Raw genomic sequence first — 25547 nt, 5'->3', positions numbered from 1 at the left:
GGGAAACCAAATATAATCTAGTTTGGATTCTTTTTAACTTTCGAAAATGAAATGAATGCAAAATATGCCCATGCAATTTGTGATCTAGTATTTTTAATGAGACCATAATCCAAAATTATTGTAGGTTTTCAATGTTCCAAATTACTTAAATCCATTTTAAATCTTCGGACCTTAGGCTGTTACCAAATACCTTGAAGGGCGGCTAATTATATACTAAAAGCAACAAGAACTGGTTATACTTAATTAGTCTTCGGTCTGATACAATAAATATGGAAAAAATGTGTGGGCTGTATTTACACATCCTTAACTAAAATTTTAGGGTTGAATCTCCATACTCTATCTTGTGGTATATTTTGAAGAACTTCTGTGGCAGTATGGAAATGCTTTTCTGAGAATTTCGCACCACAACCACTACCAATTTCCCTTAAATTATCAGAGTTTACCACATTTTTCAACTGATGGAAGTTTTTCTTTGTCTTCACCAGAAAAAAATGAAGAACCGTTGCAAGACTGAAAATGTATGTGCATATTTGATGCACCATTTCAAACTGCTACCGTGAAGGACCAGAACTTTAGAATGTGCTCTGGCTTTTGCAAAATATTCTGACAGTCCCTCTGTCCCACAAGCATGGCCTTCGAAGGTAACAGTTGAAAAAAAATAAATAGTTCATAAAAACTGAAAGTTCATCATCTTGGCTTTTGGTTATATTTTGAAGTGAGTTATGCAATCAACCAATGAAGAATCGTACATACACTGAAAGGTCCAAAAAAAAAACCTGAGGGTCTAGAGAAGCAGCGTGGCTCAGTGGAAAGAGCCCGGGCTTGGGAGTCAGAGGTCATGAGTTCGAATCCCAAGCTCTGCCACTTGTCAGCTGTATGACTGTGGGCAAGTCACAACTTCTCTGTGCCTCAGTTCCCTCATTGTAAAATGGGGATTAAAATTTTGAACCCCACGTGGGACAACCTGATGACCCTGTATCTACCCCAGCGCTTAGAACAGTGCTCTGCACATAGTGAGCGCTTAACAAATACCAACATTATTATTATTACCAACCAATAATAGCAATTTATAATTCAGTTTTCTTTTTTGAATTTCCCAGATCTGTTTGGATTCAATTATCTACCTGATGTAGTTCTCCACAATTTACCTGCATTCATAGATTCTTCAAACTTGAAATTAATGGAATACGCTGACTCTGCTAACCTCAGGAAGGTAAACGAGATTGTTGCTCTCAGCTTAATCCTGATTTATGTTAATCACCAAACACCGTAATAAGACATAATTTAGGAAAAATTGCAATTTTTGCTTATGACATTCATTTAGTACTAGTTGAGCAGGTATCAGCCTGGCAGCTTCATTTGCTTCTTTTGTGCAACTGGAAAGGTGGGTTGCAAAATGAAACTTACCAACATTTAGTACATTTCAATTTACATGCCTGCTGCAGAGGCAGCATAAGAGATTTGAAGGGTGTGGAAGAGATTGTTAAGAGTACCAAAGGGCAGGAACACCACTAAAGAAGGGCAATTTTGAAGCAGGCAGCAGAATGTAAGTAAAGGTGCAACATACAGGTCTTAGAACAAACTTGCAAAACATATTTAATCATCTTTTTACACTTCAAAAAAAAAACACCCCAGCAAATTATCCATTTACCCTTCCCTTTTTCTAGAAACAGAGACCCCTCCCCCCAAATCTCTTCTGCATCCTATAGCACACTTACTTTCCCGTGAATAGGCCAAACTGCTATAGAACGAGTATCATCTGTCATTGAGACCTGCTTGATTAGGAAGAATAAACTTTTCCTGGATCAGGCTCATGGTGAGGAGAGCTCACCCACTTTCTTGCCACTAAACACCAAGCTTCTTTAAGCTGCCAGTTCTTTCACTGCCCACCTGTTCAAAAATTCGTGAAAAATAAAGTAAAAAATACACAACTAGATTTGGAAGACAAATAGGAAACCATTTGGAGGATATGCTTCATGTGTCCTAGGTACCCATTCCCGAAACAGAGGACTCAATTTAATCCCAACTCTATAAAATCCACCAATCACATAGGAGAAGGGCAACCCCTGTGGAAAACATCTAGTGGCCTAGAATGATTTAAAAATCAGCATGATGGCAACGACTTCCCAGCTCCCCATGGAAGAACCCAGAGCTTACATATGTAATCGTACGGAAGGACCCCAGAGTAGGAATCAAATTCGGAAGGGATGATACTTTGTTAGAGAGAGGCCTCCAAAAATCTGAAAAATGTTCACTGTATGTTCATTGAAGTATTACCTTCACTCGATAACCACCTAGAATGGAGTTCACTGATTTTTCTAGGATATTCAATTTCAACAAACATCCTGGAGGCCCATTTCTGTGGACCTCAATCAGCACGGTAAGCCCCTCGAACCCTTGTTTTGTTTTCACACCATTGCTTTCCCCCCCTTCCCTCTCCGCCAAATCTGGTGACACTTTCTCTTGCTGTAGGGGATCACTCAGTGGATCAAAATAAGAAATGCCCTGACAGACTGTCCCCAAAGATGGCTGTCATATGTTTGTTACAATGAGGTTGCAAATAAAACTGCTCTCACAGTAACAATATCTTTCCCCTCTATATACAACATTTTCATTTTTGATGGTTCCTTTGCTTTCACTCAACATGCAATTCTAGGGTTGTAGCTTTTGTTAGTTTTAGCAAAGTATCATCCACAGAAGAGCAGTGTGAGCAGATATTTAACGTTCCACTTGGAGTCAGAAGACGAGATTTCCATTCTTAGGTCCACCAGTGACTTGCCTGAATCTTGGAGGAAGTTTTAATCTCCCTGTACTTTACCTGACCTGCAGGGATGCATCTGCCAGACCCACAGAATTTAAGGTCAATTTAGAGGCCAGAAGAATCTCTTTTAGGAGCCCCAAGGGGCAATTCCTGCCTCTGGAGAACCCAAATCATTGAGTGGAGACTGCAGTGGTGGATGTGTAATATAGGAGGAACATCTGTGCTCTTTGGCCTTGCTCTAGACAGGTGGAATACTGCCCATGAGGGACAGGAATGTCTCAGCACAGACCAATCATACAAAGGAGGAGAAGAGAGTGGAGTGGGAGGGGTAGGGGAGCGGAGCCCAGCAGCTGGCCCTGGGGTCCAGTGTAGGGATGCCTTATGAAAATTATTTTCTAAAAATTGCAGAGTATTGGCACGTCAGAGATAGGCACAATACGCTTTAAGTAGAAATGATCGTGACGGATCACAATTCACGTGAGTTGGACTTCTGGCAATTTTTACTTACAAAGATGTCAGAGATTTACTGATCCCAATCATGGAAGCCAAGAAAGCGTTGACTAGATGACAAATCCTAATAACAGACTAGACTACTTGAGTTGCCTTTCTTTTTTAATTTTTTTTTTTTAAGGCCAACTGGAAAGCCCAGAAAATTTCAGGGTAGATTTCATTCTATGTAATTAAGGCATGCATCTCCTTGAATCAGGATGTTGCCCTTCCTGGAGGAAAATACTGAATTTTCATTAACCAATCGAATTCCAACCTCAAGTCCTCAAGTCCTGAATTTCCCACTCTGGTGACTTTAAAGAACAAAATGTGAGTGTACACGGACACTTCCTCTCAAGTTGCAGGTAAGAAAACTGAACTCTTCCATGGCTATTTGAAGTTTTCTTTCCTATCCAAATGTCCCATAACAAATCGCAAATTGCTTTAAAAAATGACCAAATGACATTAAACACACAATTTTAAACATACTGAGTCCTAGGTGTAAATTCAAAACTTGAGGCTATTTCCAAAATCAGTTAACTTTGACTTTCAAAAACAAAAATCAAGCTCTTACACTTGGGGACCAAAATCACATAGTTTGTCTTTTGGTTAGGTTTTTTTTGTTGTTGTTTTTGAAATAAGAGTACAGACTTTTCAATGTGAAAACATAATATGCAAATATGCATAAATGCATTTACTTATGAAAACACAAAGTGTTTTAAATATCTATATTTAAACTGACACTTTCTTGGCCCTTAAAACGGCAACAACTTTTACATTTAACCGTGCCAAGAGACCCTGAATAAAATAGAAACATAAAAGCAAAAATAAAACTTATTACCAGTCAAAGTTTTAGTGCACAAAAGCCAGAGAAGTATTACTGCACACATTTGCCCATTATTAAAATTTTATATTGAAAAACTTTGAAGATGTTACTTACCTACTGGAAGGAGAACTTCACATTTACACATTTAGCTGCAGAATAAAGCACTAATGGCAAAGTCATACCTAACCATTTTCTTACCCTTACCATAAGGCTCTTCAACTATGTACACACATTTTATTTAAGAATGAACAGAAAGGATCTGAGGGTGGCGAGAAGGGGAAGGAAACAATTGGAGACAAGGGCAAGAGCCAAAAACACATAATGAACTAGTTTCTATTGATGAACCAGGAAAAAGTGGTTTTCTGGGACTGTTAGACTCCTTCGGAAATTACGTTAACACATTTAGGAGGAGATGTTTAATCCATTAAGTGAGTTGAAGCAGTAATTACTGACACCCTAGTAGCCCGAAAGAGGAAGTACGGTTTCAAAGGCAACCCAATTGTCAGGCAGGTGTTTATTCGGCCAGCCCAATTCTCCCTGAGACTAAACTGACTACCAGCTAGCTACTTTGGGAGGAGCATAAACATTCGGGCCACTTAGAAGAACTATCTGCACACTGAAACACCGACTGCAGCATTCACTCATGCATTCAATAGTATTTACTGAGCGCTTACTATGTGCAGAGCACTGTACTAAGCGCTTGGAATGTACAAATCGGTAACAGAGACAGTCCCTGCCCTCTGACAGGCTTACGAGCTGCCCAGCTAGAGGGCTGAAGAGTTAACGCTCCTCCCCACCTGCCTCCATTGCCTCCGGGGAGTAAATTTAGACACAGAGAGAATCAGGGTACACCAGACAGAATGCAGCTACATTTCCTGCTACTCGGTATTTCAGTCTCTAATAAAATATCAGCAAGTGAAATCCATTCTTTCTAATGAACGCTTAGGTGGCTTGGATTGCTGAACCCTGATGATAAAACGGTCACTGCGGGAATGAGAAAACTGTCATTTCCCCCTACTTTTTCTACCCCTCTCACTTCATAGTTTTCATCGGCTTATATCTGCCTACCTTCTCTTGCCAATATCAGCGGTGCTCTAATCTCACACATTTTTGGTTTGCACTCCATTCAAGATACGATTATCTTTGTCTTTCGGATATGCTAGGTTCTTCCACGGTCAGTGGTTTCATTACCCATTTTGGATCCAATGCTGATAAGGAATTAGAGCACGTTCTTCCGACACCACACAACTATCTAGATAGAATGTGATGTGAGGTCGGAAGAATCAGTGTTGTTCGAGTCAGGGTGTGCATACGATATAACCTGAGTTTTTCTTCCGCATTATCGGAGGACTTACTGTACCGCCAGGGGTTTTACCGAATGCCTGCTGCCTGATGAGTTTGCAAGAGACAAGAACAACTGAAAAATATAGGGAATTCAGATGTACTTTGTTTCATCAATTTACTGGTTAATCTTAAACATAAAAACTAAGTATTTTCAAAATAAAATTTTCAGGGGAGCAATACTTTTCAAAATTTCATTCAGGAAAATAGCATAATCACATGTCCCTGTAAACAACATATTATCCACCTGCACACAGGGTTTTCAAAGGAAATATTCCATTTTCCCAGAGGTACCACCTTGCTACTTTCCACCTGAAGCACATTTATTGCAAATACACCCCACCCTAGCACTTAAAATTTATTTATATTAATGTCTGTCTCCCACTCTAGAATGTAAACTCCTCATGGACAGGGAATTTATCTACCAGTTGTACTTTCCCAAGTGCTTAGTATAATGCTGTGCACACAGTAAGCACTCAATAAGTACTGTTGATTGACTGACTGAACAAAAATTTATTCACATCTCTTTAGAGCTCCTTGATGTTACACTGGCTCTTCCACTATGCCGTGAACAGTAAAGATGTCCTGCTGAAACATGGTGTAGGCTGTAAAGGCCCTAGAGTAGTAAGTGGCGTGTTTATTATGTGGCGCGCTTTTCAAAGGTCTCCTCTTAACGTTTTATGTCCTTCAGAGTATGGAATGAAATAAACTCCACCACTTTGAAAACCGGGCCATATAATGACAAAAGCCACCCACCTGAGCGTTGAGGGCCAGCTCCAAATCCCAGCAGGACATTCTTAGGACCCGTGACATCACAGAATGATGTATTCTGGGGTGCCACGGCAGAGCCAATGAAGCATCACGGATCACCCTAAAAAGGTGAGGAAAATTGTCAGTTTTGAATACAGAAATCTTCCCTGAACTTATTCGGTGGGACAACTGATGAGTAATTTTTGATTCCATTTCACTTATTTTTTTACCCCCCTCCAAGCGAGTCTTAGAAAGTGCATAGAGCAATGAAACGAAGAAGGTAACGCAAAGTAGAAGCTGAAGAATCCGTGAATGACAAGGAAATGGAATTATTAGTTATAAAATTCCAGGTGGGCAACAGGTTCTCAGTAAATGCCTATTTATCCAAACGAACTGGGACCGGGCTAGTTCAGATAACTAAAGGTTGGGTTAACTCAATCAAAATACAGGGTTTGGTTATCTCGGACGGTTCAACCATCCAAGATTACAGTGCAAGTCCCCTATTACGCTGTTCAGAGTACCGTGAAATTGGATTTACCATGGTCTAGTCATGGCCCCTGAAAGGACCACCACAGTTCAACCAGGCTGGGCACACCTGCTGCCGAGCTCCGCATGGGTTCGAGAAAGCCCAGGGCCCAGGGGATCTGAGGCCCTGAGCCAGGCAGCACAGATCCAAACTTTGCCGGGCTTGGACAAGTCCCAGTTCCTCCAACCCTTCTTCCTCATGCAAGGGCTGCTTAGAAGCAGCATGGCCTTGTAAGCTCATTGTGGGCAGGGAATATGTCTATCAACTTTGTTATATTGTGCTCTCCTGAGCACTTAGTACAATGTTCTGTACGCAGTGCTCAATAAATACCACTGAGTGACTGATTGGAAAAGGGCTTGGGAGTTAGAGGACCTGGGTTCTCCTCCCAGTTCAGCCATCTGCCTCCTGGGTGACCTTGGGCAAGTCACGGAACTCCTCTGCGCCTGTTTCCTCAGCTACAAAAAGGGAACGAAATGCCTCTTCTCCCTCCCCCTTAGACCGTGAGTCCAACCCGGGACACGGATTGTGTCTGACCTGACTCAGTATCTACCCCAGGGCTTAGTAACTGGATTGTGTCTGACCTGACTCCTTCTATCTACCCCAAGGCTTAGTAACTGCTTGGGACATAGTAAGCACTTAAATGCCACAATTATTATTGTTAGGGGCCTTCAAGCAGGGCAAACTGGAATCTCACTTTGTATGTTATGCCACAACACGTGAGAGTGACCAACGGCTGCTGGGAATAGCAGCCCATGGAACAACCTGCCTGAGCCCCAAAAGTGAGGTTCCTTCCACTCTTGGCCTGGCCTGTATTTATTTCCAGTTCTGAGCCAGTGGCCAATCCTGGGCCGGTACCAGGCCGGGCACAGAAACCGGCAAGTTTGGGCCTCACATTTCCAGGCTTTGCTGGTCTCAAACCTACCAACCCCCTGACAGTCGCATCCCAAATCATTTTTGAAAGCTGTAAGAGACTACGGGATGGTTCCAGTCATTCGAAAAAGGAAGTTTCGCTTTAACACGGTTCCCCTTTGACAGAGGTTGGGCGGTAATGCCCGTGTTGGGCACCGTATCTCACTTTCACATCTGCTGCCACCATTTCCAGGTTCTGCATGGGCTGGTATCATTGTTCCTAAGTCCCCACCTGCCAGCACAGGTTCCTGGGCATCTATTCTGTCCATCCTCTCCTCCACCTGGACTGCAGATGGCTTGAAGCACCTGGCACGGGAATGCGAGCCTTGGGAGCAGTAGCTTGGAAATCCCAGTGTGGGTGGGAGTGTGGCTACCCTGTGACAACCACTCCCACTGGGAGCCTAGTAGCTACGTTCTATTCATCCTCCCTCGGAATGGAGAAGCTACCACAAAAAAATTGGAATTGCCTGGGTAAGTTTGAAGAGAATGATATTTGGTCATCACCTGAGAGTTACATAATCACAACTCTACAGGAAAGGCTATGGATTTCTAGATATACAGTATATTAAACAATAATTCATTTTGATCCCCCTAAGTCCCTAAATCTCCCAAAGTAGTTATCTGGATTTTATTCACAGCACCACGAATAAAACCAGAAATGATGTCGAAACTACCAAAGCGAGTGGTTCATTATGATTTGTGGGAAAGCCCCAGATAAAAATCACCATATGGTAGTAAAACGCCACTTTTGTGCAACTCGGATTAACAACATTTGTTTCCCAACACAGCATTGACAATGTGTAGGAGAGGAAGCCAGGTGTTCTCTGAGGAAAATACCAGTGTAGAATCTCCAGTTTCTTAAAAGTATAATCTCAGGATTACTAAAAAAGGGCTCGTTTTTCTCGGGCATCAATATGATGATGTCACTAGCTCATTCATTCATTCATTCATTCAATCGTTATCTATTGAGTGCTAACTGTGTGCAGAGCACTGTACTAAGTGCTTGGAAAGTACAATTCGGCTACAAATAGAGACAATCCTTGCCCAACAATGGGCTCGCAGTCTAGAATGCGGGAGACAGACAACAAAACAGAACAAGTAGACAGGCATCAATATAAACACAATTATATAAACACATCATTAATAAAATACATAGAATAAATATGTACATATACACACAAGTCCTCTGGGGCAGGGAGGGCGGTTGAGCAGAGGGAGCAAGTCAGGGCGATGGGGAGGGGAGGAGGAGGAGAAGAAAAGGGGGGCTCAGTCTGGGACCTACACTTCATGAAGCTACCGCGCTCTCCAATGCTGTATGAACCGAGGTCTTCCCCCATCGGCCTCGTTCTTTGCCCAACTGCCCCTCTCTCTCTCCCCTACTCCCCTAGACACACACCTCCAATCCCTTCCAGCTGGTGTTCTCTGCTTTCACTCAAGCGCATCTATTTAACGGATGCACACTTTCAAACTATTACTCCTTCCCTCCCCTCAACCTGAACTCTCCCATCCTTTCTATACTAAAACACATCTCTTCCCTTCTTCCTTCTAGATACTGTGTAGGTCTGTGTGCAGGGAACGTGTCTACCAGTTCTGTTGTACTCTACTGATGGACTGATTCTTCAGAGCTTTATTAAAATCCACCTCCCACATAAAAGCCTATACAGATTTACACCGCAATCAACCCACGGCACGTGGCTGACTCCAGCTATAGCAGGATCTGCGTCTCTCTCCATAAACTGTCCAGTTATTTCTGTTATTTGTAATTTGAAAGACATCATTCATTCAATTGTATTTATCGAGCGCTTCCTGTTTGCAGAGCACTGTATTAAGCACTTGGGAGAGGGCTTAATCCCTGCCCAAAATGAAGTTACAGTCTAGAAGGAAGATTTAAAACTCCATACCTTGGTCTGACGATATATATTGTGTTTTTTTGTCGGGAAGAGGTCGGTAGATTGGACCCCGTCTCTGTCCCACACAAGGCTCACTCTATTTGATACCCCAGCCCAACAGAACTATGTAAATATTCTTATTCGCTACTAATCTCCCCTAATCCTAATCTATTTTAATGTCTGTCTCTCCCTGTAGACTGTAAACTCACTGTGGGCAGGGACTGTGACTACCAACTCCGTTGTACTGTGCTTTCCCAAGCACTTAAAAGTGTTCTGCACACAATACAGGTTCACTAAACCTGACTGATTGATTTTATTCCCATTTTCAGATGAGGAAACTGAGGCCCAGAGAAGTTGGGTGTCTTGCCTGGACTAGAACCCCAGTCTCCCAACTCCCGCTCCTCATACTCCTTCCACAAAGACCAGCCCGTTCCTCTTCTCCAAGTTGTACCATCACTTCCCTTCCCACTTTCACTGCTACAGTGAGAAGAGCACGAGACTGGGAGAAGGAGAAGAAAAAAGAGCATAAAAACAATACGAGGAGTTGCAGGAGAGCCAGATGTGTTGTGAGGAGGAAAGCAGAAGGAGCCGGGTGGGCTCCTTGGGGCTCTGAGGGCCTAGGGGCTGTAGGGGTGGCTCGCGGTGGACAGGGCCGGCCCGGGAAGTCAGGGCTAAGTGAGATGGATGGAGCCAGAGCTCGGTGGCAGGTTTGGGAATCTGGAGCAGACAGAACATGCGAGAGTTCAACATGCGAGATCGTCTCCCATTATGCAATCAGTCATCTGGTGTAAGCAGAGTGGCCTAGTGGAAAGAACATGGGCCTGCGACTCAGAGGACCTGAGTTCTAATCCTGGCTTTGCCGCTTCCCTGCTGGGTGACCCTGGGCAAGTCGCTTAACTTCTCTGACCTCACTTTCCTCATCTGCAAAACGGGGATTCGATGCCGGGTCGGCCATCTACTCAGACTGTGCGCCCTATATGAGACACGGACTGTGTTCCACCCGATTAATTTCTAACTCGGCACTTAGTACAGTGCTCAGCGCAGAGTCGGCACTTAACAAATGCCCCAATCATTAATATTACTAGGCCCAGAGAGGGGGAAATGGGATCCAAGTCAAATTCATTCAGTCAGCCAAACGTATTGAGTGCTGTGTGCAGAGCACTGTACTAAGCGCTTGGGAGAGTACGATACAACAATAAATGGACGGCATACGACAAATACACATCTGGAAAGTCAGGAGCCGGCAGTGGGGTTGGGAGGGGTTGGATCCAAGTGGTGGCCCGATGGAGTCAGAAAAGTAAACAAAGCCAGGTCCGGATGGGAAAAGCGGGTAGAGTAGTTCCGACGGGGGATGCGCGTGAGGAAGTAGGGGTGAATGAAGGACGGAGATGAGAAATGTCTGCCTCACTCCCCCCCACACCACTGCCGTCGTCCACCACCGCTCTCCCTTCTCTTGTGACTTCACCACCTGCCACTGGGCCTGCCAGGGAAGCTGCCTTTCTCGTGGTTTTCACTCCCCTATGTTTCTGTTAATTTCTGCCTCTTCCCTGCCTTTCTAGTCCTCTTTTCTTTTCCGGTCTTATTCTCTTCCCTGCCCAGGCTAGTTCTAGATGGTAGGACCAAGTGCCAAGAGGAAAGCTTTCATGAGAAGATGCTGTCACTGTGGATCTGGAGCAGGAGGAGGATCTTATCCCCTCCCAACCTGCCCCAGGAGAAGAAATCTCTCCAGAGGCCCTCGGGGCTCTTGGTCTCAATAAAGCAATATTTGGAAGAGGAAAAAAAAAAACCAAACCCATATTAGGGGGACCCAGGAAATTAGCAAGCTCATAAAACCATGCCTATTAAAAGTAGGAGGCTGGTTATTTATATTAATGTCTGTCTTCCCCTCTAGACTGTATGCTAGCTGTGGGTAGGGATCTGTCTAGCTTAGAACAGTGCTCTGCACATAGTAAGCGCTTAACAAATACCAACATTATTATACCATACTCTCCCAAGCGCTTACAGCACAGTGCTCTGCACACTAAGTGCTCAATACGTGCGACCGATTGATGGAATCCTATCTCCTCCAGGAAGCCGAGCCAGTTTTTGCTCTCATCCGGGTCACTCTCTTTTCCCTCCCTGCTGCCTCACCCATGCACTCAGTCTTAACCCCTCAGCCCTTATCATCCTGTCCCTCCCTCACAGATCTCAGGTACAAATCCTTATGCTCAGTTGCTTCCCTTACCTGATTTTGTCTGTCTCCCCCGGCTAGACTGTAAGATCCTTGACAGCAGGGATTGCGCCTACGACCGTGTCGCACTCTCCAAAATGCTTAGTAAATTCCTTCGACTGATGATACAATTTCTATACATATGTGTATAGCACGTGTGTGTGTGTGCGCGCGAGTAAAGTTCTAAAAGAGAAGAGGGAAGGGAAGGGACTAACAAATGGCTGCAGTAAGAACTTTCTGCATGGGAATTCTTCAACCAAACTGGGCAGAGTGAAAATTAAACGGAGATAAATTTAGAAGAATGAGTTTCCACTAAAAGCAGCCAAAGAAAAATGGGTAAAAAGAGAAACAGATTTTACAAAAGCACTTGACACCATTAGCAGGTTGGGCTACGGTGACTTCCGAATAATAACAAATACCACAATTATTAAATGGTTACTATGTGCCAGATACTGTACTGAGCACTGGGGTAGACAGATTAAATGCAGATTGGACACAGCCCGTGTCCCACGTGGCATTCACGGTGTAAGTTGGAGGGAGGAAAAAAATCTTCAATCCCAATTTTACAGATGAGGAAACAGAGACACGGATAAGTTACGTGACTTGTCCCGGATCACGCAGCAGGGCGAGCGGCAGAGCCGGGATTAGAACCCAAGTCCTCTGGCTCCCGGATCCGTGCTCTTAGTACATTTGGGTGCCCTGAAAAGCTTATCATGATTCTGAGAGTGCCCCATGACGGCTCTGCAGGCAGTTTCAGAAACAGGGATGCCCTACCTGATTGGTTTCCCATGGACCATGGCTGTGGGTAGATCAACCACTGTTCAATCTGTTCTACGGAGCTGCTGGAGGATGCAACCAAGGACTTGGGTGTTGACACCAGAATAATGTTCTCATCCTCTGGGAAATTCTTCCACCTCAAATGGCTCGGCGCATTAGGGCAAGTCCTAGAGACAATCATGAAGATTTGCTATGAGCAGATACAGGACCCCAGAAGCACGCACCTAAGAGATGTCGATGATTCTAAAGCACTACGCAGAGTCAGTCCAGAGCCATAGACCGAAGACAAATCTCAAGAACACCAAGGCAATTCGGTCAGCTTCCATCAGAGAAATCACACACGCACAGATTACTGGCACCTTGGAACTTAATGCTCCCATAAAATTCCGTTACCTAGGCAGCATTTTGTCGATGACACAATGATAGGCAAATTGAGGACTGAATCAAGAAGGCTAACATATCCTTCGGGAGAGGTGTTGAAGAGTGGTGACAATATAGAATCCAACTTCAGACCAAGCTGACGGTCTACCGGGTTGTAGCGCTATCCACCCTTCTATATTGTGAGAGCTCGATTTGCCACCAAAGCCACAGCCCACTCATTTAACAGGCCCAACGGTGTCACTGGCAACCACACTGTCAGTCAAATGTATTTATTGAGCACTTACTGGGTGCCCAGCACTGTACTAAGCACTTGGGAGACTACAATGTAATAATAAGCAGACATATTCCCTGCCCACAACAAGCTTTCAACAAGAGGGGGAGACAAACATTAATATAAATAACATCAACTGCCAAGTCAGGATCACAAGCCACTAAAGTCCTCAAATGAAGTCTTAGAAATTGAAGACCTGCTCACCTCAACACAGTCCCACTGGACTGAACATATAAGGAGAATAGGTGACCAAACAGTTCCTTTGTGGCCAACTGTATCGTGGCCTGAAAGCAAGGATGACCGAGGAAATGTTTTAAGGACAGAATAAAGCACGGCCTTAAAGAGGCAAAAGCAAAAAGGGCATCAGAGTCAGCAGACAGCCATCAAGCCATCGATCAACTGTATTTACGGAGCACTTACAGTGTGCAGGACACTGACTTAAGCGCTTGCAAGAGTACAACATAGCAGAGTTGGTAGACACGCTCCCTGCCCACAATGAGCTTACAGTTTAGAGGGGGAGACAGAGAGTAATATAAATTACAGATATACATATAGCGCTGTGAGGCTGAGGAAGAGGTGAATAAGGGGTGCAAATCTAAGGGCAAAGGAGGTGCAGAAGGAAATGAGAGAAGAGGAAATGAGGGCGCAGCAGGATAAGGGGCAAACTTTGTGTGTCCAAGTTGTGGATGGGACTACTGATCCTCCACTGGCCTCTTTCACCCTATAACCAATCAATCAAACGCTGACTGTGTGCAGGGTAAATTTCACCGTTTATGGCATCTTTAACAATGAAGAAGGACTTATTCTACTGTGTTGTACTCTGCCAAGTTGTACTCTGCCAAGTGATTAGAATCATGCTCAGTACACAGTAAGCACTCAGACAGCCCTGATCGTTTGAATCCAACAGTCAACTAGAGCTACAGCTGTATGCTTTCAATCATGTTTCTCCGACTGAGAAAGGTACTAGGATCCCCACTCAGTACTGCAGCTAGCTAGTCAGAAAAGTTGTGTCAGCATTCTAATCTCGAATAAGGCCCCAACACAGGAAAATATACTGTTCGCACCAAAACGTTCTACATTTGCAAAATGCTTCTCAGTCATCACTTCTGTAACAGCCCTCTGAATCTTAACACACAAAGATTCTCAGTCTACAGAAGAGATGCATTTGGGTAAAGGTTTATAAATATTCACTCTGTAAATTATAATCAGGAGAGAATCAATAAAGATGAAATGAAGGGATCTAATTACAAGTCACTTGTTTTTCCTTTTGGTATCTCCTGCTGCCTGGTTAACTGTTTAATGGCCTGTTAGCCCCTCCATCACAGTACACAGCAGCAAAGGGAAGTAAAGTTGAAAACAGTCAATGGCTGCCACTACTTAGCAATTCAGGTAACAAAGTATTTGTTAGAAAGGACAGTCATATTTACAATGAGGCTTTTTTTTGAGATAACTGCAGTTTTTTACTAACCAGGTTAATCCAAGATCCCTCCTCCCTAGTACTACATACTACAAACATAGGATGTAAGGGGGAAACAAAATGAATCCCAGAAATGCAAGAACATGATTTTATTATGACTCTCAGAAAAGCATCATTACGGAGATGGCATCATGGCCTAATGGAAAGAGCACAGGAGGGGGGAGTCCACAGACCTAAGTTCTGAATCACAGCAATCTCACCCACTACTGTGTGAACTGGGACAAATCATTTGATCTCTCAGATGCTGCAGATTCCACCCCTGTAAAATGAGAATAAAACACAGCTCTCTCTACCTTTTAGACTATGAACCCCTAGTGGGGCAGTGACTGTTTCTGATCTGATTATCTTCTAACCCAGCACCCGACAAAATGATCGGCACAAAGTGCTTAATTCCGTTCCCGTTCCCACCATTATTCTTGGCATTGTAATAATTTCAAAAAAGTAACCACCCACATAGAAATTTAGCACTGTGTCCTTTCTCTGACACAGGTACCCATTTTTTGGTACTAGTACACCTGAAACAACATTTAAAGTGTGGCAGCTATTTTTGAACATTAGTAAGCATCCCGATGGTCCGTTTGGAAACAATCCTCTGTGCTGGAGGAGGAGGTGGGGCCCCTAACCTTTCTAGGAAAGTTTCTTTTCTCTCTCTGGCCATGAGGACCGGTTAGAAAGATGTGATCAAGGAGCTGAATAAATACTCAACCCAGAGTGGCACAATTGCGGAATGAGAGGTTAATCATCTAAAGACATTTATATTCAGCGCTTAGTACAGTGCCTGACACACAGTAAGTGCTTAACAAATACCATAATTATTATTATTACTATCATTATTATTCCTGGAAATGATATGGGAGGTCGGAGCCAATGAGAGAAACCTATAAGGTATATTTTTCTATGCAACAGGTAGAGCACTGGGCTTTCAGGATAATTGATGTCGTGCTTAAAACCAAAATGTTCTAACAGAGAGATTCAAAACCAGACTCAACCAGAAAATACTTTTTCAAATGAAAAAAGTATAGCTAAAGAAGGCCAAATGGCAAAGTTTGGTGTTTAAAACTTTAAGCATCTTTAGTAAGATAATCAAATTCCTCAGGTTTGGGAGGGGCAAACATTACTGAGGGTTTGAGGGAAAATCAGTCAGAAGTAAAGGTACTTTTGAAGTCAATGTAAAACCAAATGAATGATTTTCCTATATAAATTAAGGTGTCATAAATTACTGTTTTATTTGAGGAAAAAAATCAAATAGTGATGCATCAAAAGAGTAACTAAAACTGAATAAAACAACAAATTTAGAAAAAGAGGGCTGAAGAATAATAAAGCTTTGAGATTAGAGGCATTTAGCATTCTCTCTTACCTTTGTGATGCTGACACTAAAAATGGCCAATGTATCTTTCTTAAGTAAAAGACGACAATGGGAACAGTGACTTAGATTTAGGAGTCTCATTTAAGGTTTACTAAATAATAATAATTAATAATAATTATGGTATTTGTTAAGTGCTTACTATGTGCCAAGCACTAAAGATACGTATCTTATATATAGAAGTTTTCTAAGCCACATTCTCAGCTGTTGAACATTGAGGAAGTCAGACTGATTCACCTGCTGCTTTATAGTGTTGCATATCACACTTCCTGATCTTAAGGATCTGTGAATCTATAACTGTGCTGAGGAAGCAGAACAGTTCTAAGGGGGGAAAAAAACCCCAACCTAATATACATCATAGGAGGCAGATACTCTGTGAGATGACAATTTAGGCTACTTAACTTTTAGAATATACACATTTAAAAATAAAAACGATTCCACATCAGAGATTTATATGGAAGGTTTATCGGTATGTTTTTCCCCTACAAGAAAACTATACATTAAAACTATTTCATTTACTTTATTTGCGTAAACACATGATGGAAATATGAATATTCAGATTGACGGCAGTATGCTGAAAGGTAGAATTAAATGATAGGTGGTGATTTAGCAAAGAAGAAACTACAAATTGAAATGAATTTCTGAAATTGAGGGCTGATCACTGGTAGATAAGGACATAGTTGGATTTTATATTATCATCCCGTCAAAATATTAAACAATCATTAAGCAAAGAACACTGCAGGAAATTCAGATTCATCTGCTCTAGAGAGATTTTTTTTAAATGATTATTGTTTTAATAATTTTCCCTGGCTTCCAGGGACACTGTGGTACACTTTCTCATTTTTAGATATATTCTAATCCCTTTTCCCTGCATATGGATCGAAAGAAGTTTTAGCAATTAAAGTCCTCAGAAGGGTATTTGGTAGTTCCTTTTTGAGGTCTGACAGATTTGGCCACTTACAAACGCAGACTCTTACTTACAATCACAGTTCTACACACAAACACATGCAGGATTAATTAAATTATGGCTGCCTAAATAGGATTACCATATACTGCCTATGCTTAAACCAGAAGAAGCCATCCCATGACACACACCCTTTTTTCCAAGCCTGGAGGGGGAAGAACAAAAACAAACCCAAGAAACTACATTTGCTGTGCAAAGCCAAAAAGAAACTTCTTTATTTCTTCCTTCCTCCCTTTCCTTGTCCCCTTTATTCTTTCCACTAATGTCCCGACCGCAATTCTTCAGCAGATATTACCTAGCCCAACAATTCACCTGTCCCTTCATCTTTCAGGCCTGCATGATTTAAATTCTTTATCTGTTCCCTCTGCCACACACACATATAGACACATTTCTATGCTTCTCCCTTCCGCTTCTCAAACCTGAAGCGGTGGTTAGAAAATTTCAAGAATGACAGGAGGCAGGAGTTGGGGGTGGGAAAGAGAAGCAAAGGCCTGGTGACCTTTTCCTATTAATGAAAGATTTACTCAGAAAGGAGGGAAATGTTTATGATTAGTTGAGGGAAGATTTTACAGAATTTACCTCAGGATAGCAGGGCGCTTTGGACTGTATGTTCACTTTGGGTAGGGAACGTGTGTACCGACTCGTACGGTACTCTCCCAAGCACTCGGAATGGTGCTCTGCACACAGTAAGCACTCAATAAATACCATTCATTCAGTAGTATTTATTGAGCGTTAACTATGTGCAGAGCACTGTACTAAGCGCTTGGAATGTACAATTCGGCAACAGATAGAGACCATCCCGGCCCAATAAAGGGCTCACAGTCTAAACAGGGGAGACGGACAGCAAGGCAAAACAGAACAAAACAAGACAACATCATCAAGATAAATAGAATCAAAGACCTATACACCTCGTTAAAGTAAATAGGATAATAAATAATATATACAAATGAGCACAGTGCTGAGGGGAGGGGAAGGGGGAAGAGCAGAGAGTTGGGGGGAGGAATACCATTGATTGATGGATTGATGCATGCAATGTAAAACCTAAAGAAAAGAGAGGAACAGAAAGCATCCTCCGTTTATTATATGCTCCAAGCTAATTTGTGAACAGTAGTCACCTGTTTAATAGATGACTTGCTCAACTGCCTTCGAACCTGAGTAAAGGCGGCCCATGGAGGCAACCGAAGGGTAGTTTATTAGGCAGTGGTCAGGGGAAGAGTCTGCCCTCCTAGAGAGAAAGGAGTGAGGCGGATAAACTGAAGGAGGTTCCGGGAGTAGTGTCCTAAAAAGGATGTTCTGAGAAAGGTAAACTACTAGGAAAGGGTTTCCAGGAAAGGAGGACTGTTCTGAAAGAACTGTCCATCGGCGGGGTCATCTCTGACAGAATGCAGGAAAAGTATGTCCACAACACAGTTTGGCGCTGGATCGCCCAGATTACAGTTGATTGTGGCCGCTACGTAATTATGTGGATCTCAAGGGTTTTATTTTTTTTTTCCCCCTGAGAGGACTGGAGGGAAGGAGAAGAAAAGGGAGAATAGCTATGTTTACATTCTAAAGGTTACAGGGAGGGGATGCCTGCTTTCCAACATCGGCAGCTGTGACAGACTGTAAACTCCTCAAGGGCAGAGACTTTGTCTACTTATACTGTCAGCTCAGAAGTGTCTAGTCCAGTGCTCTGTACACGGGAGGTGGTCAATAAATACCGGTGATGGTAATGTTGGGGCTGACAAAGGAAATACTGGAAAAGGGATTGATCAATGGGGGAGGGGAGATATAACAGGAGGGTACTTGGCATAAAAACCACAGTAATGAACTGGGAGTGAAAGGACACCTGTTGCTCAGCAGGACCAGGTTTCAAAGAAAGGTATTGAACAGGATGAATGAGAGGCAGTGTGGAAAGAGACTGAGATTCGGGTGTCCCGGGTTTCTAATCCCAATTCAGCTACTGACCTCAGGCAAGTCACTTACCCTCTCTGGGTCTCAGTGTCCTCAACTGTAAAATGGGATAAGATATCATCTCTCCCTCTCTTTAATTGCGAGCCCCACGTAAGACAGAAAGTGGGAGCAATTTGACCATTCTGTACCTATTCCGGTGCTTAAATATTTTAAGTGGCTTCACAAATACCATTATTAGTACTATTATTATTATTCAACAACTGAAACAAAGAAAAGAAATCTAAATTGGAATCTGCTGCATTACATCTTCAGCTAATGCCTCCTGCATTTCTGGAAATACTTTATAACTGAGAGATGGTACCCCTGACTGTGGCAGCTGTTTGATTGTGCTGACGTCAAGGGGTTTATCCTGGGAAGAAGGATGGCAAAGGGGAGGGGAGAGAGATACCTTCCTACATTTTACCCAATGTGACTAATAATAAAAACGACGATGGTATTTGTTAAGCGCTTACTATGTGCCAGTCACTGTACAAAGCACTGGGATAGATGAAAGCAAATCAGCTGGGACACAGTCCCTGTCCCACATGGGGCTTCACAGTCTCAATCCCCATTTTACAGATGAGGTAAGTGAGGAAGTGAAGTGACTCGCCTAGAGTCGCACGCACCCATCAGATAAGTGGCGGAGCCAGGATTAGAACTCGTGACCTTCTTTCTGACTCCCAGGCCTGTGTTCTAGCCACTACATCAGGTTGCTTCTCAACCGGCTACACGTCAGTCTCATTTAAAGGAGGAATCCACACCAGGTCCCCTGAACACGAGTAATAAAAGCAATGTCGTTCTGCAGACTAAGCCACGGAGTAGAATTTGGGGCTTGGAGTTCTTCGTCCAGCCACTCAATTCACTGTGACCACAGACACGACTCCTCTCCACCCCCTCAGTCTGTCTCATTCCTTCATCTGTAAAGAGGTTTACAGACGAGACTGTAAAACTTCCTCACAGGATTACTGTGAGGAACAGCTAATAAAATATGGCAAAGTACAGGACAAACATGAAGTGGCATATAAATGTTCAATTTTATAATACTTCAATACTGACTCAGACAGAAAAATACGGTACTAAGTACTGAATCACCATTCCTTACCCAATCTGGTGCTTCTTGGAGGTCAATGACTCTAAACTTAGGACGGCGATCTAGTTGTCGGTAGTTAAATTTCTACTAAATCGTAGAAATTTCTTGGGCGCTCTCATACCTTCGGAGATAAAGAACTAGGGTTGAGCTCGAGTCACTCACTGCTGAAAGTTACTCGTTCGTAGGAACGTGGCAGTAACCCTTTTAAGGTCTAGGGACTGTCCAAGTGAATGGTCCGCCAGAGGTCTGAAAGAGTTTCTGCTGCTCCCAAAGTACCAACTCACCACCGAGGAGTAACTTTAGGCTCTGGAAGAATTGCACCCCAAACTTTTAGAGTGGCAGAAGTATATCAGGCCAAGGTGTGTCTACCTAGGGAGAAGGTTCCATCTTTATTTTATTATCCATTTTTCAACCCCATCCTTTAAAAGCCTTGTTTAGTTCAACGCATCTGATGTGTTCGACACTTCTTTCGTAACTAAGATTTTACTTGGACATTAAATCTTGGTATGCAATACAAATCTTTACTAATGGTGACTAGCAGGATTTGGGTTTTCAGAAATTCCTGCCTATGCATCTAGAGTTGGTGCCTAATGAACACCTGTCGCTCTGCCTGGCAGAGAAGTCCAGAGTTTTGTGGGAGGAGTAGCAGGGAAGAGACGCAGAGAGAGAGAAAGAGAGAGAGAGAGAGAGAGAGAGCCCTAGCCAGGGGGAATCAGAGAGTGGTCGGTTGAGATGGGCTTCCCACAACTCTCCAAACCCTCTGTTTCTCTGCCTCCACCACCACCACCTCTAGACTTCTGGTGAGGTCCCGTAGTGGGCTAACAAACTGATTCAGAATCATCAGTATTTTGCCACTATTTGTTACGGTGACTACTACCCCAAGTTTACAATAGCAGGTCACAAATATGGAGTGACATTCCCAAATTCAAAATCTTCACTTACTGAGACAGGTAGCCAGTCACAGGATGCTTATGAAGCGCACCACTCTCCTTCTTCAAAAACATTTTTGAATCATGACAAAATTATGATTCAATAACCAGCTTGGAATTTTTTTAATAGGACACTAATCAGAGGGGAGCGAATCCAGAAGCTCTTGTAAACAAAAAACCAGCCTTTACTAGAAATAACACAGAGATCAACTAAACTTCAGGAAAAAAAAAAAAATCAAGACCCTAAAACCCTTCGCTGCCCTCAGAGAGTATGCATACTTTTCTGACCTCTTCACTAAATCGACTTCAAAATTGAATTTGGGGGGAGTTCAAGTAAAATCTGAATTTAGTGAAAGAGAGAGCTGAAAAATGCTTATTTTCTTGATGTCCAGCTCCGTTTTAACTGCTGCAACTGTTTCTCGTCTAGATTTAGGCACGGCCTTCACAAGTCAAAACTGGGGAAGACCTTCGTATCTTTTCAGATCGTTGTAAAATATGTTCATTTCCTTTCAGGCAGCAGTTAGGGAAAGGAGGAAGGTTGAACACCAGAGTCTTGGGAGTGCTGAAAAGGGACTCGAGCAGCCTGGAGAAGCATTGCCATACACAGGGTGGCAGCACAGAGTAGAACAACCACAGGCAAGCGCAGCCAAAATGCTTGGAATGACACAAATTACAGCATGAAAATGGACAAATCTGTGAAGATGTAAAAACTTTTCAGGAGCACAGATATTTGTGGCCAATTCAACCGTTCCTTTAAATTCGGGCAGAGTCCTGGGTTTCGGCAGGACTTTGGTGAGTCACTTTCTGCAAGTGCTCTAATTGCAGGTCTGTCCTAACACACCTTTTTTCTTTCTTTCTTTTTTTTTTTTTTGCAACAAAAGTAGCTGGATATCTAATTAGCATCTTTTAGGACTGATTCACGAATGAACTAAGCCCTGCCTTCCTTCACCTACACCTGCTTGACCGGGAAAGGAAGGGAACTGAATGTGATTAAATGCAAATACTTCAACAGGTGCTTACCTGCCGCCAATAATTACACTGTCATTATTCAGATAAACCAAACTCTTAGTTTTTTTACATCAACATTTTGATTAAAACTCACAAGGCACTAACCTCTTGTACCCGGCTGCCTAAGGGAGTTATTTTGGGTCCAAAGAAGCACGGTTATTTTTTTTAAACTCACTGTTTTTCAACCAATCCCTCATCATTTAAATAACTACTCTGGTTCTCAGAGATACACGACAGTGTTTCCTTTATGCTCGACCTCTACAGCCGACTACCCTCAAAACAACAATAGTTCTGTTAGTTCGTGAAAGGCTCTGTACTCAAGTGTTGAGGGGCCAGAGCCAAATCGAGGTAATATCACGGTCCCTGTCCTCGAATGCATAGTGACGCTTAAAGTACATGTAACCTGCTGAACACGGAATATTGCCCATCAATTCATAACTCAAAGAAGTCCCCATCCGCTTGTCACCTCTATGCTGGATTAATCTGGCTGCATCTCAAACTTCAAGCTAATTTATGAGATGGGATAAACAGTCTGATCGGCTAACAAATCTCAGAAGCTTTGAAACTCCTGCAAAAATCATAGCTTTAAGCATTCGTTCTTCACTTTTCCACGTGAACAGAAAATGTACAGGTGGCCCATGTGAACAACCTCAAAGAAAAATCCATTTGGGAGGGGGAACATCTTGAACCACCAGATTTCCCAGTTGAAGAATTCAAAGTCTATTGATTAATCATTCTCTTTTTTTTTTTTTAAACTATTTTCACTGTGCTCCCAGTGGATACAATGTACTAGCCCATTCAGTCCCTCTTTGATGGCTAACTCTCCGGAAAAAGAGTCTGTTAATGACTATTTTCTTAAAAGTAAATGAGTCAGTCGACCAAAGTGAATTCAATCTGACCTGCAAGAGGCATCTAGAGAAAGCCCTTTAAACCTAAACAAATGTGGGTCCAGGGTTGAAGCGAATATCCTGCCCCACTCGAGAGATGGCAGTGAATTTGCTCTGCAGCAAACAGCCTTAGCAGGAGGGGGGCTCCAGCACTATGGACTGGCAAGCTCCTTCTCTCAGATGCTTCTTTTTATTCCTTTCCAACTTAGAACTGCTGGGACAGCTCCCATCATGCCGGTGCAATAAATTTGCCTTTTACCATTTTATAATCTAATTTTAATCTGTGAATACTAACAATAAAACTCATTGAACCTCCTGGGCGGTTTTACGTTGAGTCCTTATTTAACATTTGGAGTGCATCCCTTACAGTATTAATGTCAAAACCCTTTGCGCCCAAGTTAAAACATTTTACCTTGGGGAATAACTTGTGAACTTTTTAAAGATAAGCTTGGAGGCCCTCTCAAAATCATAGCACGCTTATAATTTTCATTTGTGGCTTTCCTTAAGAGAGGTGGGCCAAAGGTCTACGTTGTTTAACCAACTAAGTTTCTAAACTGACAACCCACTCGTTGTCCCCAAGTTTAGAACGGTTTTCATGGCTTAGAAATGCTTAACTATTTGCAACGGGAGATGAGGAATTATCCCCCTTTTCATGCTTCAAAACATTACAGGAAAGCATCTTATTTCTGGAAACATTTTCTCGCCTGAAATTTTTCTAAAGTAACTCAGCAGCCCTACCTTTAGGAAAGGGTATGCTTAGAAGTGGTTTAATCTATACGAGAGCTCAGTATGAAGTCACTGAAGGAACTCATCAGGTCACGAAAAATTCCAACAGAATGAATTTAAACCAATGCCCATTGCAAGCAGCCAGGTCTGAGTTGTTCTTTAACGCTGCAAGGTTCACAGTTTCCTGAAAGTGTCTGGGTAAAACCAATTAGGTCTGCATTAGAACAACCTCTTCCAGTGAGTAAAATCAGCTATAGTGAGTATCTCTACCTGGCTTTCAGCCACGGTGGCGAAATTCCAAAGTTTTTCAACAACAAAAATTTTCTTTAGCTTCACATTTAGTTTTCTTCCAATAGAGGGGAATGGGCTAAAATGCCTTTGATAAATACCTGATAAACAGTGTCCATCAATTGCTGGTATTTTTCTTACAATGTGACTACGTGTATAAAGTTCCTAGGACATTCTTTAATCCAAAAGACGTCTTGACTTGAGAATTAAAATTTCTACATAGACACACCTATGAAAATTGGGCCGTTAGAAATAGTATTAAAAATAGGCAGCATCTGCACAACTTTCCAAAGAATGCAAAAGTATTTATCAAATTAAATGGCTAAGATAATCATTTCCTCCAAAACCTAATTTCAGAACGAAGTTAACAGATTTAATTTTGACTGACATCAGTATTCAGAGTCCCAGTTCCTTAAAAAGGATATCTCTCTACTCTTCACCGCCCAAAATGTCTAGTACTAAAAGAATCACTGGTAAAATGTAATCCTCTTTCACTGACAAAAATATCTCATTAACATGTGGGAATAATTTAATCAGCAGCACAGTCACGGACATACATGCTACATATCAAAATCCTGGGGAACAAAAAGCCACTACTCATTTTGTGTGTGGAAAAATCAACCTTCAAAATCTCACCAGGTCTGTTGGAAAAGATTAAAGATGTCCCAGACAGCCACCGAACAAATGAAAGTTTAGAAGAAAAGCCCTTTTCTCTACAGATCTCGTCTACAATTTGTCCAGCCTTTTAGGTGACCTATGACTACAATGACCAACAAGCTACGTTACTAACTCTTCGTGCTGTCTTACGTTGAAAGCAGTAAAGCTTCAATGATCCATCGGTCTCTTTCCTCAGATGCATATTTTCGAGGCAATCTTAAAATGATCTTTTAAAAAAAGATCAAAAGTACGTTTCTACATTTCACACTAGCACTCACGGTAGTCCTAATGATTTGGGACCTCACTTACCAGACTCTTAAAGAATGTTCTCTGAAAATGGTCCAGTCTAAAAAGCAGACCACTCCACTTCAATTTACCTCTTTTCAATTATTCTTCCCCTTACTTCTTAAGCAGACTCCCTCTTAGCAATTCTTTTTGCTATCCATCCCAAAATATCCCCTAATTTTTTCCAGTGTCGATACTGGAATTTTGGGGTTTGGGGCTTTTTTCGTCACTGTACACTCTAGCAATCACTTCCCAGGTCTTTGTATTTTTCACTATTAAAGACTGTGGCTTAGTTTGTTTTCTCACTCCCTCACATTTTTAGAAATACACATATTTCCAGATGGAGAATAGACTGTACTAGAGAAAGTTATAAAAGATATAGGGCAATCAGGTCAAACCAAATTAAGTGTCCTATTAACTTAGGGCACACCTCCACAATCCCACTCAGCGTACAAGTAACCCTTACACATTTCTTAGGTAGTCATCTCAAATTCGCCACTTACACACTGTGGTGATTTTAATACCATGATTCTGCAGTAACTGTGTTTACACGCTATCGATCCAGGGACTATTTCCACCTTAACAATTTTAATGTATTCTCTAAAGAGCTCCATCTCTGGGAACAGCACATACCACCTTCAGTGTTTCATAATAGAGCAAAATTTATCCCACCTGAGATGCAGCATCATCTCCTGACAAAATTAAAGGATCACCCACAAGAAATAAATTCCAGAGTATCCCTGCTGTTCCATACCATTGCATTCCTGCCCATAGTACCCCCAACAGGATGAGGCAGTGACAGGTGTACGTTGTAG

At 42.4% G+C, this 25547-nt stretch overlaps 1 protein-coding gene across 6 annotated transcripts in view; it reads right to left on the bottom strand.

The window, feature by feature from the left end:
• PLAG1 (PLAG1 zinc finger) overlaps positions 1-25547 on the bottom strand; it is a 46475-nt gene that overhangs the window by 15440 nt on the left and 5488 nt on the right. For 3 of the 6 annotated variants that reach the window (XM_029069180.2, XM_007667274.4, XM_029069190.2), the window contains exon 1: positions 12699-12843. The exons of 1 other annotated variant lie outside the window; for it this stretch is intronic. The gene's annotated coding sequence lies outside the window, so the exon portion shown is untranslated. 2 more of the 6 variants (XM_029069181.2, XM_029069182.2) reach the window with 2 other exon arrangements.

Source organism: Ornithorhynchus anatinus, chromosome 7 (assembly GCF_004115215.2).
Source record: "Ornithorhynchus anatinus isolate Pmale09 chromosome 7, mOrnAna1.pri.v4, whole genome shotgun sequence".
NCBI classification, from domain to species: domain Eukaryota; kingdom Metazoa; phylum Chordata; class Mammalia; order Monotremata; family Ornithorhynchidae; genus Ornithorhynchus; species Ornithorhynchus anatinus.
The sequence above is the reverse complement of the archived record's forward strand: the minus strand, read 5'-3'. Positions and strand labels throughout refer to the sequence as shown.